The following is an 18,674-nucleotide window of genomic DNA, read 5'->3' as shown; positions in this document are numbered from 1 at the left end:
TTTTGTGAATTTGACCGATACTAGTCTTCCTACATTGAAAACTTTCATTAAAAATTCACGTGGTAGGCTTATTATTCTTTTGGATTATGTCAAGGATTTGGTAGATGATATACCATCTCTTAATCTTCCTAATCCTAATCCTATCATTCCTAATCTAATGCTTGATTCTCCATTTATTTATCCTCATTCTTCCTATACTTATGATGGAATCAAGCTATAGTTTAGGATGAAAATGTGCAAGACGTCTTTCATTTACCTTCTCCTCTAATTCATGATGATATTAAAGTAAAGGGTAAAGAAACTTCTTCAAAACCTATTATTCTACCTTATACAACCTTTACTCATGAGCATGACAAACAATCACCTCCTATAGAATCTATACATGATATGTACACTATAGGATATAATATGCTAACTAAATAAGGTTATAGAGGTTTAGGGCCTAGAGTTAATGAGCATGGTATTAAGTATCCAGTTCACATACCCCTTAAACTAGATTTTCATGGTGTTGGTTGTTCACAATCACAAGTTAAGGTAGGTGATGTTAATCATCACCCTCCTCTTCATAATCTTCTCCCTACACCTACCTTGGATAACCCTAATATTTGTCAAGAGGTGGCTAAAAAGGTGTATGTTAAATTAATGAATTCCAAAAAAGAAATATTTAAACCTATATTAAAAGATGCCTTATCTAAGTACAGATGTCCTTTTCATTATCATAATACACACTTACTTGCTAATTGTAAACATTTTAGATTATATGTTTGAGAAAGAGCTACTTTAAGAATTATATCTTTCTCTCATGCAGTTTTACAATTTATTCATAATTTTGATATAGGGGATCCCCTCCTTTTGATATAATATAGATATTTTCTCCTCTTGTCTCTAGACTAGGGGGCAAAAGGTGTATTTCAATCTAGTCTCTTCGGATCCATTAAGCCTTTGATTGGGCTTAATTGGTATTTTTTTCCCCTTATTTTTCTATGATTTTGTATTATGTTTATAATAGTTCATAGATTCTATTCAAGATATCTATTCTAAGAAATTTGTTTTGCAAAGGCATCCCTTGTCTTCATCCTCAAGGGGCAAGGTTCTTCCTTATTTCTCCTTTTTTAGGGAACTACTTTCCTTAGCTTAGTGGTACTTATTTCTATTGCAATATTATTTCACCATATTGAAAGATGTTTTGACTATGGATAATATTTTTTGTGAGAGGTTGTTGTCCTAGGTCATCACCTCTTCTTTATGTTACAAATTATGTTCTTTATAAAATCTTATTCTTTCTTTTGTGTTAGAGTTATTTTCCTCATTTCAAAGATTCCTTTTCCTCCTCTTTATAAGGGGCCCTATGATTGAATCTTTGTTCCTGCTTGGTTTATCTTTGAAATATGATATTTTATCGAAAAGCACTCTTCTACAGTGGGGCTCTTGTTGTTAAGATCTTTGTCTTTGAGGATTGTTTTTCCATGAGTGACATATCCTTTTCAAAATTATCTGTACTCTTGGATGTAGAGGTCCATATACCTCATTAAGAATATGGTATATATTGTTGTTAAATAGGATATCTTCTTGTATTGTGAAGTAGGTATCCTCTTCCTCTTCCTTATCATGTCTAGTAAACAACCATGATAAAGAGGGGGGAATATATAGGGTCTCCCTTGTACTATAGTTTTTCAAATTACATGTTAAATCTCAAAAGCTAATGCACATAAGTTGCTAAATCCTAAATAGGCACACATTTTTCAAATTTTCAACTTGCTCAATCTCAATAGGTAATGCACATAAGTTGCCAAATTTTAAAGAGACACATTTTTCAAATTTAAAATATGCTAAATCTTTTGAAGATAACACACATAATTTGCTAAATCCTAAAGAGACACACATTTTCAATATGCTAAATCTTCTGAAGGTAAAGCACATATGTTGCTAAATCATGAGGAGACATGCATTTCATGTTCATGGTGATACAAGAAGGTGGATCTATGAGTATTACAAAAGTTATTAGAAGACACATTACAATTGAAAGCATAGTTTATGGGTGAACTTTTAGGTTTGGCCACTTTTTAGGTTTTCCCTCTCTCCTTTGGTGATTCATAGTAAGGTGGGTATCTTATTGGGCAAGGTAATCACTCTGTCCTCTTTTCTCTTTTTTTTTCTTTCATGTTAGTAGGACTAGATCATGAAGCTATGTTATTTATAGTGTTGCTCTTGTCTTCCTTACATAAGCATTTATGCTTTTATGAAAGCTTTCCAAATATTAGTATGAGAAATATTTTGTGGCAAGGTTTCTTGTGCTACTTGATTTGGGTTTGTTTTAGTACCAAACCTTCTTTCGTGTTTTTTTGGTTTTGTTTTTTTTTTGCACCCTTATGTGTTGATGTTGAGTTAGAATCCTTAACCCAAGGTCTTTTATCTTTAGCTAAGTGTTATTTTGTCTCATTGTGTATCCACTTGGATCTCTTCTTTCTTCTCCTTTACAAAGATTTTACATTGATTCCATACTCTTGCTAAAGTGGGGGCTTAATGTATTTTGTTAAAATGGAAGTGATTCCCTGTTAAGAGCATTTAACCCTTGGAGTAAGTGGAATGGGATCATGTGAAGCATGTTGAATGGGTCTTTGCATGGATCTAGCTATTTCCCACCTATTATGCTTATCTCTCCTTGTTTCCAACCTCTTTTTGACAACTTTATCCATGAAATTGGAGACTTTGACTTTTTGGGTCAAGGATGACTTAAAGGGTCAAGGTCATCCTCAAACCTGATCTAGATCAAGGACAACCTTGACCTTGACCTAGGGAAGGGTTGACGTCATCCCTGACCCTAGGCACAATCTTCAAGTTCTAGGAGTTTTTGGATATCAAGCTTCAGAAAATCTCATTTTCCCACTTCTAGGTCAGTTGTTTCAGGTTTTGGAATGGTAGACTCTTAAATAAATTTTATTCTAGGTCTAATTCTAGGGATTAAGGTTAACTAGGATTTAATTCTGCAATATTGGCCTTCTCCAGAAGTTTGTGCATTGGATCACTATATAAAGAACCCTCCTCCTCTCATTTTCTCTAACATGATATAACCCATAAGATAACTAGAAGGAGAATGAATGCATGATATCAAGTGGTCCATTATTTCAAGGCAATCATTTTATCAAGAATTTTCAATGCTTTCAAATTTTTGGATTTCATAGTGTATAGTTTTTTCTTCATCAACGTTTCAAATCATACTATATGATCCATCATTAGGATGCTAGAGAGAAAATAATTTTCAAGGAAGAATCCAAGCCATTTTCTCCATTCAAGTTCTTTACTGAAGATCAAGGATTCAAGCATTCAAGCCTTTGAAGGGATTTAGTTCAAGCATTCAAGATTCATCATTCAAACCCTAGATCTAACCATCATGGTGGTGTGATCTTCATTCAAGATCCTTTGTTCATCTTCTAGATATATTCATTCTTCTCTCAAGGTGGATTCCAAGAATACAATCATGGAGGTTTTGATTTACATTTTATAATGTTATGTTCAAGTTTTCATCTCAACATACTTGTTTACATTTCAAATACGGTTGTATTCTTTTGAATATCATAGCTTAATTATTAGATTTACTTCTACTACTTGCTAGCATTCTCTATTTCAATTCCATTATTAAGGTTGATTCCAAACTAGGGTTTGACAAAGGAAAACCCCTCATCCAAACAACAAAACTATTTTCTTGTAGATATAGGTATAGGAAAATGAATTAAAGTATAGATTTGGATATCCTTTTTGTCAAACTTGTAGGATCCATGAACATAGTTTTTATCAGAAAGGTCAAGGTTGAATTTTTGAGGTACAATTGTTCCCTAGGGCAAGATTGTGCCCCACTATCTAGGTCAAGGTTGACCTACCCTCTGAAGGACAAATTTTTTCTAGATTTTCTCCATCTTGACATTTCTAGTCTAGAGCAAGTTATAGAATTCCCTGAAATTGTACACAGACATTAGAATTCATCACCTTCTAGGTTCACCCTTCTTTGAGCTTAGTATTTGTCTTTTATTCATTCAAGGATTCAAGCACTTATTTTCTATAGTAAATTATAGGATTTCCTCCTTTCTTCATATTCTTCAATGTTTGATTCATTTGTGTCTTGATCACTTCCTTGTGTTTAATCAATTTGGATAATTCCTTTTGGGAATTTGGGTTAAGGATAGATTCTATATTCTCCCCCATATCATATTTCCCCCTATATACATATTTCTTTCTACTCAATATGTACATATGTATGTATATAAAATACATAACCCAATTAAATTGTTCTAGTTACTGATTAATTGGGTTGACTACAAATTCATGTAGAACTGTCATTAGATTAGGTACAATAAAATGAACAATCAGCTATTCCTAGCTAGCAAGATCAAATATAGTTTTCCAAGGTGATAAAATTGCATATGCAAATGCATCACTTGTATAGGAGCCATGAAGCACATTCCCCAATTTATAATGAATGGTTTGATATAAAGGCTCCATACATTGGCCCAACAATTGAAGCCAACAATGTAACTGTTGAAAATATTCAAGACTATCCTAGGTTACTGAGAGGGGAGGGGTGAATTAGTAACCTCTAAAACTTTATCAAATTTAGCACTTTATAGCAATATACCAATTATCATTTGCTAATCTAATTGCATGCATGAGAAACTGAAAACATAAAACATTCATAACACTTGAACACAATAGTTTGGTGACCTAGAAACCTTCCAAATAGAAAGTAAAACTAGGGTGGGGATGATACCCAAAAAAATTCAATATTGCAGCATAAAGTTTTCCTATTAAGGCTTAGATTGATCACTTTTGATGATCTACCCTATTAGGAGCAATTAGGACTAATAGGTCCACCTTGTTAGAGGTTTTCACAAACACACAATAAAGTATGCACTTGGTAAAGAGATTTTGAGAAAGACTTTTAATTCTACCTTGTTAAAGGATTTAGACTAATTCACATGTTAAAATGAAATAGTAGATCTCTAGCTTACAACTAGATTGTTGAGAGAGATTCCTTGACAGTATTGATCACCTTTTGTGATGGATATGTCTTTGCTGCTCCTTTTCTAATATGGCCTTCAATATATACTTTATCTACTACTTGATCTCATTCACATTCTTACACACTTATGTTCATGAATTACATATTCACATACATTGGAAATGGTACAATACATTACATATATACCAATCCAATTTACAAAATTAACAAAGTCAACCATTATACAAGTTAACACCAATATTACAAAGTTGGTCCATATGAAGACACTCAAGTCCTAAACACTGACTTGGTGAAGTTTTGATACTCAACATCCATTGTCATTACTCGGCATCATCATGCATTCAGCAGAAGTAGAAGCATAGTCCATACTAATCACCTTAAAGTAGTCTCAAACTTGGTCTGCACTAGTGAATTGGTAGATACTATGTCACTTGTCATAAACTGAATCACTCAGTAAACACTAATCATCATATAGCTTAGTTAACACTAGCTTCATATTCCATGAACTACTAGCTCAGTAGAAACTACAAATCTCAGTAACAACTAGAGTGCTTGGGTTGAACTACTAGACTTCACACTACCTAATTCTGCTTGATTTGAAGTATTGCACTTCACACTAACTAAATTTTCTTGGTAAGCACTAGAATGCTCAATGGCCACTAGAATTAGTCCAAAAGACTTGGTAGCAACTATAGAGCTTAGTGGTTATTGAATTACATGGCAAACACTGTAGATTGTTCAATGAGCTTGGTAGCCATACAAAATCTGAATAAGTGTTGTCACCAATAACAAACTTGACTGATATGTCAACAATCTCCCCCTTTAGTATTAGTGACAAAAAAACTTATTAGCCAAAACTTATATATATCACCATGTGATACTGGCTTGATAGGGTATACTATTCTGAAATTTTTCAAAATTTGTCTTTGTAAATATATACTATACAACATATGTGGAAAATTCTCCTCTTCTATATACATTTTCTTCCTTTACATGATTTTGCCCCATAAAAAATACATGGTGTCTCATTGTACATAGTCTCTCCCCCTTTTCGACAATAATGCTAAAGATCTATTCAAAACCTATTTACATGGAGACACCAAAATTAGATAGAAACTTAGAATGTACCTTAAGTATAAGTGCTAGAGCTTTATCCCAATTCTCTTGTAAAATCTTGCATGTATGGAGAGAAATTTGAACTTCTACAAAGAATTATATCATGTGATTTGCAATAGAGAAGTTAGTGTCATGGATCAAGGTTTTTGAATAAACAATGCATTTCTACATTAAATGCATGATAGGAAGGATCATATTTTGAATATCTATCAATGTAGATTAGGTACTTGCTTCTTCTCTCAACAACTTTTCCTACATGTCTGAGAGAAATGTAACCTTCATATGATGTGCAGAGCTTGAGCTAGAGTCAAGTTGCAATTACTATGCACTGGGTTTTAGATCCTCATCAATGTTTGTCACTTTTCTCTTTATCTCCTTTGTGAACTCACTAACTTCACATAACTTGACAAAAAGTGATGTCACATTGGTGCAAGAGGATTCAAGATTGGTCAAAATTGAGAAAAGCTTAACTTTTTGAATGGCAATTTGTTTAGTAATGTGGTCAAGCAATTTATTATCAAATTTCTTTTCTATTTTCTCAATTAACTTCTCTTGACCATTAGAGTCCTCATTAAACTTTTGAACTACCTCTTCTAATTGTGACAAAATAAGTTGAGAAGAATCTATCTCGATACATATTGCCTCAGAAAAAATGTTCTTGGCATCATCTATAATTTTATATTCTCTATCTCTTTCTTCTCTCAATTTCTTCTACTTTGTCTTGTTTTGGAGGAGTTCACCAGCTATATGCATTTCATCCTCTTCTATCTCCTTTCCTCTACTCAAAAATCTTGTCCTCAGTTGAGCCTTAGGTTCATCTATCCTTGTACTTAATGCCTTTGAATCTAGGATGGAAACAAGTTTAGATATACTAGGACTTGATGTGAAAATTGATATAGTGCTAATTGATGGAATACTAATAGGAATGCTTGCTGAATCGAAAATTGAAGAAGTCATAACTAAAGTATCCATTATTGAAGTAGAAAAAATTGTAGAATCCAAAATTGAAGTACTTACTACTAAAGAGATCAAAATTGTGGAAGCCATTCTATACATTGCTGATGATTGCAACTTAGGAGTTGAAGAAGAGGGAGGTTGCAACTTGGTAGATGAAGTGGTAGAAACTTTTATCAATGATGTGTTGAGTTGTGTGGGAGTGAAGAGTGATTGGACATTTGAAGTAATTGAAGTTATCACAATCAAACTTGTTGAAGTTGTCTCCAAGCTTGATGTATCAAATGGTTTTCTTGGAGAGTGAGGAAGTGAGGCAATGACTATAGCTACTATCTTCATAGGGTCAATCTCCTCATCATCTTCTTTGTCTTCCTTAGTAGCTTCTTCCTTCTTATCTTCTTCAACTTCCTCATTGTCAAAATGTGTGGGCTCAGTGTAAGTTTCTTCTTCATCATCATCATTATCATCATCCTTAACATCTAATAGGAAGTCACTTTGTTTATACAAATGATAAACATTCTTCCACATGCTCTATTTCCTAGATCAAGATTAAACAAATATTAAATATAAGAGTCATCTTATCTTCATTTTTCTTTAACGACTCTTTTACCTCAACATCTATCATGCTAGGTAGCAACTACTTTAGGGTTTGTGCATAAATATATTTTTCTATTCACATTGCAAATTCCCATCTTGGCTTTATTTTTTCTAATAATTCATTCGAGATTTGGGAGGCTATCTGATCTAGTGAATACTTCCATTTTCCCATTTTGGTTAACACTAGTTCTTCAACCTATTTCTTTTTTTCCTCTAATATTACTCCATATTTAAGGGATTTGAAGTTGGTTATGCCTACACCTTCTTCCAATTGTTTCAATTTTTCTCTCAACGTGGGAGGAGGTTTGCTAAAGACAATTTCACTAACTTTCTTCCTAGACCTCCTTGTGAACACCGCAGTGGATGGCTTTGGTGGCTTGGTGATGATCACCTTGTTTTTCTTCTTCAAGGGCTCTTCTTCCATTTTCAACTCATCCTCTACCTCTTCATATATATCTTCTCCTTTTCCCTTAGTTAACATTAGAGGTGTGCTTGATTTTAGTTTTTCTATCCTCCTCTTACCTTTGTTAACCATGCATGGGAGCTTTATCTCCAGCTCTATCCTTGCCTTTCCTTCATCATATGTTCCAAAGTGTGATGCCTATGGATCAATAGGTTTATTAATCAGATCTTCAATAATGTCCTTTATTTCATCAATGTTTAGCTCATAGGGAAGAAGTTTTACCCATACAATTCTAGGTTTGACTGGTTGAATGTAGACTCTGTCACAGTCTACCATGAAACAAACATCATCTTTATAATCTTCTACTAGTTTCTTAGGTATTAGTGGATCTATTATTCATTTTCTCTTTAAATACTTCAAAGTAATTATCCATAATGCTAACAAAATTATCCCCCATTTCTGCTATATATTCATTTATTTGATACAATATAGGCACATCTTTCCTCCATACTACCATGCCTTTGGACAGGAAGAACTTTTGAACATAGAAGAACAAGCAAGTCAACAAAGAGCCAGATTTGTAGGGGTTGTTCTTGGAAGTCTAAATACATTCCATGTTCTTGTTGAATTTCTTAAACACTAGATCTGGAAAGTTATAAGACAATATGTTCTTCACAACTTTGTAGGCTAAGTCCATAGCTTCACATGATACACTATTGAGGTGGCTTGAACTATATATCTTGTGAGCTATCATATGTATCCCAAATTTTAGTTCTACATCAGTTACACTACTAATTTTCATGCCTCTGCCATCCCACTCGATCGGGGTTTTCTTTTCTAGCTCAGCCTAACCTAGGCTTGTGGTGGTTTTGGCTTTAGTGAGCATGGGGAGGCTGGTAATGTGATGAATCATTTTCTTGTTAATCAAAACTAGTTGCTCAAGCCATCTCACAGTCTACCATGAAACAAACATTATCTTTATAATCTTTTGCTATCTTCTTAGGTATTAGTGAATCTATTATTCATTTTCTCATTGAATACTTCAAAGTAATCATCCATAATGCTAACAAAATTCTCTCCCATTTTTGCTATATATTCATTTATTTGATACAATATAGGCACATCTTTCCTCCATACTACCTTGCCTTTGGACAGAAAGAGCTTTTGAACATAGAAGAACAAGAAAGTCAACAAAGAGCCAAATTTGTAGGGGTTGTTCTTGGAAGTTCAAATACTTTGCATGTTCTTATTGAATTTCTTCAACAATAGATCTGCCAATTTAAAAGACAATGTTTTATTCACAACTTTGTAGGCTAAGTCCATAGCTTCACATGATACACTATTGAGGTGGCTCAAACTATATATCTTGAAAGCTATCACATGTATCCCTAATTTAAATTCTACATTAGTTACACTACTAATTTTCATGCCTCTATCATCCCACTCGGTCAAGGTTTTCTTTTCTAGCTTAGCCTAACCTAGGGTTTTGGTGGTTTTGGCTTTAGTGATCATGGGGAGGCTGATAATGCGATGAATTATTTTCTTGGTAATCAAAACTAGTTTCTCAAGCCATAGCTAACCATTATGCACTTGGCTTATAATGTACCTAATCCACTTGATTTGAAAACCTCGAGGAATGTGAGGAATGTGGGTCAAACCTTTGTCTTCTAATTTATGTTTATGCTCAGGTTTGAGAACTCCATTAACACACAATTCTCCTAGGGCATCATCAATTTCTAGGGTTCCAATTTCTTCAATAGAACACTTGGAATGAGTTCAAATATCATTAATAAGGAGTACCTTAGGTGGGATTTGTGATTGAGCTCTACTTAGGTCTAGGGTTTTTGTGATCCTAGGCACAAGTTTGAAGTCTGGCACTTTCCACTTGACTCCTTGAACCAACATCTCAGACCCTTTCTTTGCTTTGCGGCTACTACTACTAGATGCCATGATTACTCAGTAAATTATCAAAACCTTAAAAACCTTGCTACAAATCCACTTGAAGTCACTTGATTGCACTAGAATTTTCTTTCTTTGCAATAGCACTTAGGTTTCATGGTGAAAAATGAAATCAATTTCTTACCTTTTGTTAAAATTTTGCCATTAATTCATGGCACGAAGGCTGGGTTGACATCATTCTTTATATTATGCTCGATAGGTTGTCATCCACTATTCTATTGATTACTCGATGAAGGCTCCATGACTCAATAATCATGCATGTCATGTTACTCTTGACCTTGTTCAGTAGACTCTATGACTCAACCTTACTTGGTAGAGAAGATAACTCAGTGATAATTGATATAGATCTTCCTTAGTGATCCTTTCGTATCTTGAATACTAATTTGGATCTTTCAATTGGAACTATTTGAGTGTGATCATGATACTGTAGTTCCAGTTCTCCTTTGGAAATCTAGTTGAAAATGGTGGACTCACCCACTTCTTGAGTGACATGACCATCATTACTTGAACTAGCTTCCATGGTAGATTTACAAATCCATTGTTGCCTCATATGCTTGATACAAGAGCATCCTATGTTGCCTTGTTATCCTGCTCATTTTTGTTCATTTTGCTGTTGGTGCCGAGTTACTAAAGCACTCTTCAGGTACCTAGTTCCTGTCACACTCTTTAGGTTCCGAGCTCTTGTTGTACTCTTTAGGTGCCAAGCTCCTATTGCACTCTTCAGGTGCTGAGCTCCTGTCACACTGTTCAAGTGCCGAGCTCCTATTGCACTCTTCAGGTGTCGAGCTCCTATCGCACTCTTCAAGTTTTGAGCTCCTGTCACACTCTTCAGGTGTTGACCTCCTGTCGCACTCTTAAGGTGCCAAGTTCCTATCACTCTCTTTAGGTTCCGAGCTCCTATCACACTCTTCAGGTGTTGAGTTACTATAGCAATCTTTAGGTGCCAAGTTACCCAGTGTGTGCCAGGTGCTAGTATTTGGATGTGATTTCTGCGAGCCAACTTGTGAGATTTATTTCATTTGTGACATTTAATTTAAGATCTTTTCTTGGAATGAGTCCAGACCATTGTTGGGATGACCCTCCTCTTATGTAATGTTCTAGAATGTTCTATAAGCCATTTTGGCAAGTATAAATAGAGAGTTTATGCTTAGAGCTAGGTAAGTTTTTAGAAGAAGAAACATTTTGATGGAGCAGAACTGAAAGTGCGAGTTTGTTTTTGGATCTTTGAATGTGAATGTATTGTAGTTGGCTGTAACTTAGAAGGCCTCATAGCTGGGCATGTATGAAGATATTTTAATGAATCAATAAAAGTATTTCTCTCTTCTCCTCCTTTGGTTGCTGTCCACTTGTGTTTGCTTCCATTGTGTTAACTCTTGCAAGGTGGTTTGGATAGCTGGGTGAGCCTTTGGCCCTAGTTATTCACCTTTTCCTGTGTCAGTTGGTATCAAAGCTTGAGGTTTGTCCTGGTGGAAATTGGATCATGTAGAACCTTGACTTGGATTTGGTTGTAGGGTGGTAGATCTATGGATTTGACCTATAACTTGGAGAGGGTTACAATCTTCCAGGAACCTGATTTGTAAAGATGGTTCATGGTAGAGGAAATAATGTTGATAATGCTATATTGGATCAATTGAGACAAATTGCAGCCAGATTAGATGTTGTGGAGATAGCCCAGAGGAGAGAAGCACATCTTGATGATGTAAGTGATGATGAAGCAGTAACACCAAACCATAATCAAAAACCTGAAGAAAACCAAGATGAAGCAAGATTGTTGAGAGTATTTTCTAGAGAGAATTCAAAGCCTATTGTAGAAGTTGTTCCTTATGATAGAAAATTGGACACCAATGCCATGCTAGATTGGATCTCTAATATGGAGAAGTTCTTAAATGAGTATGAAAACACTCTTGATAATAAAAAGGTGAAGATTGTAGTCACTAGGTTGAAAGGCTATGCATCATTATGGTGGGAACACTTGCAAACTGATAGACAAAGAAGAGGAAAGGAGAAGATCAAAACTTGGCCAAAGATGGTGAACAAGGTAAAGAAAAAATTCCTTCTTTCTGATTACCAAGTTATCTTGTTGAGAAAGATGCAAAATTTGAAACAAAAAGACATGACTATGAAAGACTATACTGAGAAATTCTATAGACTGGACATCAGATCTAGACATGTGGATGATTATGTTGAGAAAATTGCAAGGTACATTAATGGATTGAGATTCAGAATACAAGATGAAATAAGTTTTGTGAAGCTAGAAAGTGTAGAAGAAGCATATCAATATGCCTTGAAAGCTGAGGAGATCTTGACAAAGAAGCATGAACAAAGACAAAGGGGTAGACGTGGTAGATTCCAAAGAGGCAGAGGTAGATCTTATGGAGAAAGTGGTAGATCTGAAAGTTTTGTGTAGGATAAAGGTAGATCTAAATGGAAGAATGATGACAAAGGCAAGACTGAATGGAAAAGCAGTAATTCTTACCGAGGAGGTACTAATTCTTATCGAGAAAGAGTTAATTCTTATTCTAGAGGTGCATTTCATGGTAATTGTTTTAGATGTGCAAAGAAGGGCATAGATCCTTTGAATGTAGATCTTTTGAAGGCGGGCAGAATAATAGAAATGTTGTGATTCAAGAAGATAATGAGGGTTCACCAAGTGGACCTGAGGCTGGAGAAAATTTGATGGAGAGAAGAACCTTATGTAATAAGGGAGGTGATGAGGAACCTATTTTAAGGAGAAGTCTTTTCAAGACAAGATGTAAGATGGCTGGAAAATGTTGTAAAGTGATCATTGATAGTGGAAGTTCTACAAATCTAGCATTAGAAGAGCTGGTTACAAAGTTGTAGTTGTAGAGGCTGAAACATCCCAAACCTTATCATGTTTCATGGATCAAAGATGAGCATAAGATATTGGTAAGTGAGCAATGCCTTGTGAAGTTTTGTGTGATATTATGCCCATGGATTGTTGTCATATTTTGTTGGGTAGACCTTGGCAATATGATAGATATGCTATACATGGTGGAAGATTGAATCAATATACTCTTTGGGTAAATGGGAAGAAACAAACATTGTTGCCTTTGATTAAAGTTCCAGACGAGGTTAATTGTACTGCTATAAAAATTTGCATGATTAATGGGAAATAATTTGAAAAAGAAGTAAAAAAGAATCAAGTTTGTTTTGCTATAATTCCAAGAAAACCAAGTTTTGTCAATGGAGAATGAGTGCCAGAAAACAATGTTAATTGAGTGCTAGATAGTGGTGACCGAGTGACAGATGGTAGTATTGACCAAGTGCCAGAAGAAATTGTAGAGTTGTTGAATGAGTATAAAGGCATTATTGCTAAAGATATTCCTAATAGTTTACCTCTAGTAAGAAGTATAAGTCATTGTATGGACCTGATCCCTGGAGCTAGTTTGCCATACAAAGCACCATATAGATTGACACCTGTAGATAATGAAGAACTTAATAGACAAGTGTATGAATTGTAGCAGAAAGGTTTGATCAGAGAAAGCTTGAGCCCATTTGTTGTACCTACTGTATTAGCACCTAAAAAGAATGAAGAATGGAGAATGTGTATTGATTCTAGAGCCATTAACAAGATAACAGTGAAATATAGGTTTCCTACGCCAAGAATGGATGGCATAATGGATTGTTTGAGTGGAGCAAAGTATTTTACCAAGATTGATTTGAAGAGTGGCTATCATCATATTAGAATCAAAGAAGGTGATGAATGGAAGACTGCTTTCAAGACAAAAGATGGTTTGTATGAATGGTTGGTTATGCCTTTTGGTTTGACTAATGCACCTAGTACTTTCATGAGGTTGATGAATGAAGTTTTGAAAAGATTTTTGGGTGAATTTGTGATTTTTTATTTGGATGATATTATGATATTCAGCAAGACTAAGGAAGAACATCTTGAGCATATTAGGCAAGTATTGTAGAGGTTGAAAGAGGAAAAGTTATTGATTAATGTGAAAAAGTGTTATTTTATGCAAGAAGAGATTGTGTATTTGGGGTTTGTGATTTTAACTGATGGTTTGAAGATGGATCCTAAAAAGGTTAAAGCAATTTTGGAATGGCCTACACCTAAGAATGTGAGTGAGGTAAGATCATTTCATGGTTTGGCTAGTTTTTACAAAAAGTTTATAAAGAATTTCAATGCTGTTTGTAATGATATGACTGAAACAATGAGGGGAGATAAAAAGAAATTCAAGTGGATGCATAGAGCTCATAAGAGTTTTGAGACTTTGAAACAAAAGGTTGTTGAATTACCTGTATTGGCTTTACTTAATTTCAAAAAAGTATTTCAAGTTGAATGTGATGCAAGTGGTAATACAATAGGAGTTGTATTAAGTCAAGAAGGTAAGCCTATTGCTTTCTTTAGTGAAAAGTTGAATGATGCTAAAAGGAAATATTCTGTGTATGATCAAGAATTCTATGCCATTGTCCAAGCATTGAAGAAATGGAGACATTATTTGATGCCTAAGGAGTTTGTGTTGTACACTGATCATAAAGTTTTACAATACTTGGGAAGTCAACATAAATTGAATCAAAGACATATGAAGTGGGTTGAGTATTTGCAATTTTTACATTTGTGATCAAGCATAAGAGTGGAGTTACTAACAAAGATGTTGATGCATTGAGTAGAAGACATTCTTTGTTAATTGCAATGAAGGTTGAAGTTCTTCATTTTGATGAGATGAAAGAGTTATATGATGCTGATCCTAATTTTTCTGAGGCATGGAGAGAGTGCAGAGCACCAAATCTGACAGATCACATAAGTAAGTATGATGAGTATTTAATTCAAGAAGGTATGTTGTTCAAAGGTATTCAGTTATGTATTCCTAGAAGTCCTATGCGGTTGAATTTGATAAAGGAAAAGCATAGTGGTGGATTAGTTGGACATTTTGGAATTGATAAGACATTGAGTTTGCTGAAAGAGAAATATTATTGGCCACAAATGTATAAGGATGTTCAAAAATTTGTAAAGAGCTGTGGAGTTTGTCAAGTTGCAAAGGGAGTGAGTCAAAATATGGGTTTCTATACACCTATTACTATTCTTGAGAAACCTTGGACTAATATAAGTATGGATTTTGTTCTTGGATTGCCTAAAATAGTGAAAGGGTATGATTCCATATTTTTTTGTAGTAGATAGATTTTCTAAGATGGCTCATTTTATACCATGTAAGAAGACATCAGATGTAGAGCATGTTGCTGAACTTTTCTTTAAAGAGATTGTGAGATTGCATGGATTACCAAGAAGCATTATTTCAGATAGAGACAGTAAGTTCGTTGGTTATTTTTGGAAGACTTTGTGGAAGAAGATGGGTACTAAATTGAGGTTTAGTTCTACATTCCATCCACAAATAGATGGATCGACAGAGGTTGTGAATAGAAGCTTGGGTAATTTGCTGAGATGTTTAGTTGGGAATAAGCCAAGCAATTGGGAGATGGTATTGGCACAAGCTGAATTTTCATATAACAATTCTGTGAATAGGAGTATAGGAAAGACACCTTTTGAGATTGTTATTGGAATGCATCCTAGAGGTATATCAGATTTGAGAAATGTTGTTGGTGAAGAAAAGAAAAGCATTGCAGGAGAAGAATTTGCTGATTTTATGAAGTCCTTGCATAGAGAAGTGAAGTTGAGGTTGGAACAAAGTAATCAGAAGTATAAGGAGAATGCTAATAAGTCTAGAAGACACCATGAATTTCAAGTTGGTGATGAGGTGATGGTTCATCTAAAGAAAGGAAGATTCCCTATTGGAACATATAGCAAGCTGAAGATGAAGAAATTTGGACCTTGTAAGATCCTAAAATTTTTTTACAGTGGTAATGCTTATGAAATTGAGTTACCTGATGACATGGATATATCTCCTATATTTAACATTGCTGATTTGTATAAGTATCATGAGTTAGAGGATGAAGTTGTTATACTAGATGATTATCCTAAGAAACAGATTGAGGAAGTTGAACAGTTATTGGATCAGAGAGTTGGCAAGAGTACAAGAGGAAAAGATTACTATGAATATTTGGTGAAGTGGAAGAATAGACCTATTGAAGATGCTTCATGGATCTCTCAATTTGAGTTGGATTCAGCCCAGTTTGGGACATCTCAATGATTTAGGAGAATCATTTCTTCCAACCCTGGTTGTCTGATGCAGGAGCATCCTGGGTTGCCTTGTTATCCTACTCATTTTTGTTCATTTTGCAGTTAGTGCCGAGTTACTGTGGATCTCTTCAGGTGCTGAGCTCCTGTCACACTCTTCAGGTGCTAAGTTCCTATCACGCTCTTTAGGTGCCAAGCTCCTATCACACTCTTTAAGTGCCAAGCTCCTATCACATTCTTCAAGTGGCGAGTTCCTATGGCACTCTTTAGGTGCTGAGCTCCTGTTGCACTCTTTAGGTACCGAGCTCTTGTTGCACTATTCAAGTGCTGAGCTCCTGTTGCACTCTTCAGGTACTGAGTTCTTGTCGCTCTCTTTAGGTGCCGAGCTCCTGTCGCACTCTTCAGGCGCTGAGTTCTTGTCACACTCTTTAGGTGCCGAGCTCTTGTCACACTCTTCAGGTGCCGAGTTACTATAGGAATTTTCAAGTGTTAAGTTACCTAGTGTATGCCGAGTGCTAGTATTTGGACGTGATTTCTATGAGCTGACTTGCATAATTTATTTCATTTGCGACATTTAATTTAAGATCTTTTCTTGGGATGAGTCCAGACCATTTTTGGGTTGGCCCTCCTCTTATGTAATGTTCTAGAATATTCTGTAAGCCATTTTGGCAAGTATAAATAGAGAGTTTAGGCTTAGAGCTAGGTAAGTTTTTAGAATAAGAAAAGTTTTGAGGGAGCAGAACTGAAAGTGCAATTTTGTTGTTGGATCTTTGAATGTGAATGTATTTTAGTTGGCCGTAACCCAGAAGGCCTCACAACTGGGCATGTATGAAGATATTTTGATGAATCAATAAAAGTATTTCTCTCTTCTCCTCCTTTGATTGCTGTCCACTTGTGTTTGCTTCCGTTGTGTTAACTCTTGCAGGGTGGTTTGGATAGCTGGGTGATCCTTTGGCCCTAGTTATTCACCTTTGCCTACGTCAATGCTTTAACTTTCTTTTCATCTTCAACTCTACCTATATTCTTGCAATTTTTGGCCAGATGATCGAGTTCGGTACAAGTGAAACATTTTATGGTGGTATCTCTTTTCCTTGTGTGATGTTTAACATAATTCATGCCAATGTGTCCATATTCTCCACAATAGTGGCACCTACACCAAGTGTTATAGTCCCAACCAAATATTTCCTTCACAATTTGTTCTTCTAGATTGAATGACTTAGTTCTGCATTCAAATGCTTTCTGACCTTGTCTCTTGCATTTGTGACATTTTCCCTCAAATTTTGGTTTCTCTTTGCATTCATTAGACTTGTGACCATGGTAACTACAATTGTAGCATTTATCATTAAATTTTAGTTTACCATTGCTCCAACATTTTTTTGCTGTATGAACTAGCTTACGACAATGATCGCAAGTAGGTCTTTGATTTCTTTGACCACCTTGTTTGGAGGATTCACCTTATTCTTTGTATCCAATTCCTACTTTACCCTTTTGTCTATAGAGATTATGCTCATTTAGTCAATTTAATTGATTCATGTTAGCTTGGGATTTCATCATTCTTTCATTGATCTACTTTCCAGTGTTTAGGTCATTTTTCAATCTTTCACTGATTTGCTTTTTAGACCTGAACTCATTTTTTATTCTTTCATTGATTTGTCTTTCCAAATTTAGATCATTTCTTAATCTTTCATTTATTTTTCTTTGGCTCATCATTTCCTCATTTACATTGGAGATTTGATCGATAAGATCTGTATGCTAAAGGGATTGGTTCTAGATTTCATTGTTTCTTTCATCCATTTCTTCTTTCATCTTGTTTCTCTATTCCAAAATTTCATGAGGCCTTACTAACTAAATTTCTTTTTCTCTTTTGAGCTTTCTTACTTCTTGTAGGGAATCATTCTTCTCTAGGAGTTCTTTGATTGCATCATTTACTTCATTTGAACTTCTTGAAGAAAAAATTCTTCAATTCTTTCTTCAATGAATTGATGATCATTCATCTAATTTGCAAGTTCCTTCCTTCTTTTTAGGGATTAGGAAAGTTGGTCCTTAGCTTTCTTGAGTTGTGCAATGGCCATTTCTAGATCCAAATTTTCATTGTCAATTACCTTATCAATTTCGAATATCTCCATATTCTTGACCTTTGCTCAAGTTGTTAAACTCTCTCTTGAGAACCACAAAGCTCTAATACCAATTATTGGAAATATTTAATATTATGTTAGGTTATTGAGAAGGGAAGGGTCAATCAGTAACCTCTAAAAATTTATCAAATTCAACACTTTATAGCAATATACCAATTATGATTTATTGATGTAATTGCATGCATGAGAAACTAAAAACTTAAAACATTCATTAAAATTGAACACAATAATTTGGTGACCTAGAAACCTTCCAAATAGAAAGTAAAATTGGGGTGGGGATGATACCCACAAAACTTCAATACTACAAAATAAAGTTGGCCTGTTAAGGATTGCATTGATCACTTCTAATGATTTTCCCTATCAGGAGCAATTCGAACTACTAGGCCCACCTTG

Source organism: Cupressus sempervirens, chromosome 9 (genome assembly GCF_028749045.1).
Source record: "Cupressus sempervirens isolate cs-2001-9-10 chromosome 9, ASM2874904v1, whole genome shotgun sequence".
NCBI classification, from domain to species: domain Eukaryota; kingdom Viridiplantae; phylum Streptophyta; class Pinopsida; order Cupressales; family Cupressaceae; genus Cupressus; species Cupressus sempervirens.
This window is presented reverse-complemented; position numbering follows the sequence as displayed.